We start from the raw sequence: 5,195 nt of genomic DNA on the forward strand, positions 1-5,195 counted from the left end.
TCAACCCAAAAGTGTGGGGCACCCAAATAAATGCAAGTTTCAGATATACAACAAATACATTTTTAGTATAAGTGTGTCCCAGGCAATCTTTAGGACATGATTATAGAAAAATTTCATTGTTTACCTGAAATTCATGTTAAACTGAGAGTTCTCTATTTTATCTGGCAGCACTACTTGAGAGAAGACATCTGATCTTATTACAGCTTCTTGGTGTTCACCACAGTGTCAGGGGAGATGTTAGGGACTTGGGCTTTGCTTCTTGGAGAGCTGCATCAGATGACTTCAGGAGTACTTCTTCCAGCTCAAGATACCATACTATTGAAAAAACCTGGATAAACTGAACACACTTTGAGGAGAGTGATGAGAACTATGATTCAAACCCAGGTTTCAGGATGTGTGGTTGAAGACCTGAGGTTATTTAATCTGGAGAAGAGATGATCCAGGAGTAATGGGAATGTTGTTCCTAAGGAACCTTTTCATAAAGATTCATAAAGTCATTTTCTCAAGCTCCAAGTGGATAACATCAGTGCCAATGAGTGAAGGCCACAGCAAAGCCTCTTTCAGCTGGCTGGTGGGATTCTTTTCTAATAGCAAAAGTCATTCAACGATGGAAGGGGCTGCTTTGAAAGGTGGTGCCTTGCTCTATCCTGGGGGTATTTGTACATAAGCTGGGTGATCCCATGGCAAGGGTGCTGATGTGAGCCTCACCATATGAATGTGTAGACTGGCTGGTGACACGTATGTGTGCGTGTGTGCACACAAAAGAACTTTGACATAGTACTGACCTTTTCATTTTTACTGAGATACTGCGCATAGTCCAAAATTTACCACTTTATAACTATTCACTAGTTTTTAGTATATTCACAAGGATGTACAAGTATCACCATCACCACTATCTAATTCCAGAACATCTCTGTCATCTCGAAAAGAAAGCCCATTAATAATCACCCTCCAATCTTCCCTTCTCCCAGCCCCTGGCAACCACTAATCTTTGGATTCTATCTCTGTGGATTTAGGACTGGTAAATATTTAAAGTCTCCTTGAACTTGGGATTCTCTGTTTCTATAAAGTGGCCCTTGGATTCTACCACCCAGACACAAGCAGGTCATTCCCAAAGACAAAGGAATCTCAGCATACTGGAATCAATGTTAAACGCAGACCCTCAAGAAGTTAGAATACACCATCTTTAAATCCCACATTCTTATGGTGGCACTGTCTGTTCAAATAATAGATTTTTTTTTCGTTCCATATAAACATGCACTGGTGAGCCTGAGACTTAAAGGAAATGCCATGAAGTCAAAATAGTGAAAACTACATTTTACTTTGTCAACCTAAATAACAGGATCTCTCCAAAAGAAAAGATGTTTATTTGTGAACAGAGCATTGCAATGGAAACACACATGCCATATATGCATATTGAGGGAGGTAAAGGAAGACAAAGGTTTTTAAAGGGAAAAATGAGGAGGAGGATGTAATTGTTTTGGAATAATTATCTTTGGCTACAAAAATCAGTAACAAAGGTGACACCAGTCCGAGTTTGAACAGGGAGTAGTTTGGCAGATGTCCTTATAGAAGTATTTTTTGTGTAAGGTTGTGATGATATTTGTGCAAGGTTGTGGTTTTTGCAGCCTTTTGTGAGTTTTTGTTATCAGACCTACAAGCATGCAAACTGTCTCCATGGTTTTCCCTGGTTCTGTTTGCCAGGATTTTCTTAACGTTAGTGATCACCATTTCATTCTCACAACTTTCACAAATTGTAGCCTCGTTTGTGTCTACAATAAACTTTCATTTTTTTTTTTTTTTCCGAGTATTCTGCAGTTACAAATGGGGCAAAGTTGCTCCTTAGGGTTTTTAAATTTTCATTTCTTTTTTTCCTTAGTAACTTGTGATTCTGAAGAGAGGAACTGGGAAATTACAACCTTGTTTGCAATAAAACTCGACATAGCGTGATTAGAAAAACTGTCCTTGGGCAAAATAGTGATGAAGACATGAATAGGTTCTCTCTTGTTCCATCAGGACAGCTGGTAAACTCCCACACCTTTGCTTCTAGGATTTCTTTTGGTGGGGCATGAAAAGTTCAGCTCCAATAAATCATCATCTAGCCTAAGACATTTATGATCAGATATGTTTTATGAGAGGAGCATATTCAGGATCGGATGAAGACATCTGCTTTTTATTCTCAATGTATCACATCTGGGTTAACTACTTCGCAAAAGTATAGAAATGTTATCATTAAAAATGAATTTGAGTTCAAATGTGGCAAGAGCCACAGCTGAAAACATGACAGGTTGACAACTGAGAAAGCTAGGGCTTTTATTTATTTATTTTAAAGCTATGGCTAGGAGAGGGCTTGGGGCTAAAGGAAAACACTCTACAGTGAGACTTGAACACTTTACATAACCGTGATCCTGCTCCCGGGTCTGCTCAGGGGACTTCATGGGTATCTGGAGTCAGGGGGATGTTCACACGCTGTAGATGTGTAAGGAAGGCTCTCTTTGATGAAATACAGTGTGGTATTGACTTGATGAGCCCACTCTTTTTCTTAAGGAAATGCCTTTGTATTCAGTGTATTTGAGGACAAGTAGTGACTCATAAACCTGGAGCAATATGAGGATCTAATAGAATCAACCTCTTTATTTCATACATTCCTAGTGGATGCTCCACAAGAGTTCTGGGGCTTCTCAGGGAAGGAAGCCATCCTCACAGGGTTCCCAAGAATTCCGGACAGAAATAGAGTCATCATTCAGCATTCCTCAGACTGCCCTTGCACCCACTTCCTTGTAAGCACAAGTCCCGTAGCACTAGATCCTGACCATTTGCACCCCTGTTGTTCCTATTGAAAGGATCTCTGATGTTAGAATCACAGGCTTCTGTTGAAGAACTGCTTCAGCAGATCCTGAATTCCAGTGAAACAGCTGACGCCAACCAGTTTGAAGACCCCGGAGAGGAACCCAATCAGCATGAGAACACAGCTTCTTCATCTCCCTGGCCCATGACTTCACCCTGCACTCTTCTACCAATCAGTGATCTCCACGCTTCAGCCCACTCCAAAGCCCGTGAAGCCCCTAGCCCCAAATTCCATGGAGAGATGGATTTAAGGTTTCCTCTCATTTCCTCATTTGGCAGCCCCATAATTAAACCTCTTTCTGCTGCAACCCAGTGTCTCGGGGCAGTGACATGCCACATGCATGGTGCAATGGAGTTACTACGATTACAGGAGAACCTTGACCTACAGAAATGTGGAAAATGTTTACCAACCATTTAGGAACAGCAAAAGGGACTTGTGGCCACATCACTGGGAGGAGGTCCTGTACAACTGTGTCCTCCCAAGTTGGCCTGGCAGCAAAGCATCCTTGCAGGCACTGGGGTCGGTTAACAGAGGAGGATGTGGAAGCATAGGTGAAACCAAGCCAAGTGGCCATACCTCCCCTAAACAGCAGTGTGGCAGCCCCTGCTAGCTTTGCTTGCCACTACCTCATGGATTTGGTCAGTAAGGAGGTGATGAGCCAAGATGGATTCTGAGAGTGTATGACTTACACAGACAACAAAAGTATAGTCAGTATGGTGCCAGCTCCCCAAGGCTCAAGTCCCACCTGGCAATACCAAACCAGGGGGGCCAGGTGACAGATGCCGTGAGCTAGGGGTAGCCCCTCTGCTGAGGTCCTATCTCTAACCTACAGCCAGGCAGCTTTATAGAGACACACAGAAGCCTGAAGCTGTATCCCTAAAGGGGCAAGATGTAGAAGAGCCTGTATTCCTCTCAAAGTAGAGAGATAGATGGAGAAGTGGCCGAGAGCCTGTCTTCCCAAGGTGGAGTTGGGGAAATGCCTTTTAGCTGCTCCTTACCAGGTTATCCTCTCTGGTTCCAGAAGAAATTGCAGGGTATCCCACCATGACATGGGGCAGAATGTGGTCAACCTTTGCCTGTGTGGCCCATTTGGTGCTGGGCATGGTGGCACCTTTTGGCCTATGAACAATTGATCAGTGCCAGAGGAGGGAATCTGTGCCTCGAAAACCCATGCTACACAGCATGAGTCCTCTTTGATCCAGCAGAAGCTCTTGCAATGGTAGCCCAACAAGCAACCTGTGAAGCCAGACTTTGGAAGGGCCAGTTTAAGATCACGTGGGGTTGTATGCTAATGAAATTATGGAGCACAAGTCATTATTGAATCTTGGTTCTCTTAGCTACTCATTCAAGCCTGCTGATTATACCCTGGGCAATAGGATAGAATCATCCAAGTTTGTCTTCTGTGTCCTCCGTCTTCTGCTCTGTAGTCCTGTGTGCAAGATGGCACAATAATCCAAGTTTGTCTCTGTCCCTGCTCTGTAGTCTTGCATCTGTTTCACTGTTTGTCCATTAAACACCAGGACCTTTAAGAAGTAGGCCTAAAACCTTATGGGAATGACTTTCCCCACAGAGGTCTGAGTTCTGAGTGCTTCTTTGTCTCTATTGAACATCAATCACCGTTGCCTGTTCCAAGACACTTTTGAGAAGCCAATAACAAGAGATGTGGTTACAGCAGGTTTGCCTGCCCAGGTATCCTGAGAACTCCCTGGAAATTCCCCCCTCTTATGATTCACAGCATGTCTGTCTGCACGATACCTTCATCCTTAGCATTTTTGTGTTGCAAACCAGGGAGATCTTTCTTAATTCATGTGCTCATGGGTTGCCAGAATTCTTGTGCTATCTTGTATTGTAATGTGTAACATATAGCCATCCTGTGCATAATGTTTTAATATTTTCAGCCCACTCTTTTCATCATTAAATAAGCATTTATCCGGTAACTGTTACATTCCAGGCATTGAACTGAATGATAAGGACACAGAGATAAATTTAATGTGTCTCTTTGTATCATTAAAAGCTCATGATAAATTACTTTGCCATATACAACTGCTATTATGCTGTACATCAGATTATAGCTCTTGTCCACACGTGGTGATTGATGATGCAGCTAGCTCTCTTCTAATAATGAAGAAAACCTATAAAATGAGAGTACTTCTGCTGAACTTATTGAGCTGCAAAATTATTTGGTTTTATTATGTGGTGGGACAAGAACTTAATGCCCATTGTGTTGATTCGCTATCTCTGACCTGACTTTCCAGACAACTTAAAATCAGAAGAAATATAAAATCTTTCAAGATCTGCCAGGAAAACTACTCTGAGTATTTAAAAGAGGAAATGCAATTCAGGAAGT

Source organism: Rhinopithecus bieti, unplaced genomic scaffold (assembly GCF_001698545.2).
Source record: "Rhinopithecus bieti isolate Rb0 unplaced genomic scaffold, ASM169854v2 scaffold_80408, whole genome shotgun sequence".
Classification (NCBI taxonomy): Eukaryota; Metazoa; Chordata; class Mammalia; order Primates; family Cercopithecidae; genus Rhinopithecus; species Rhinopithecus bieti.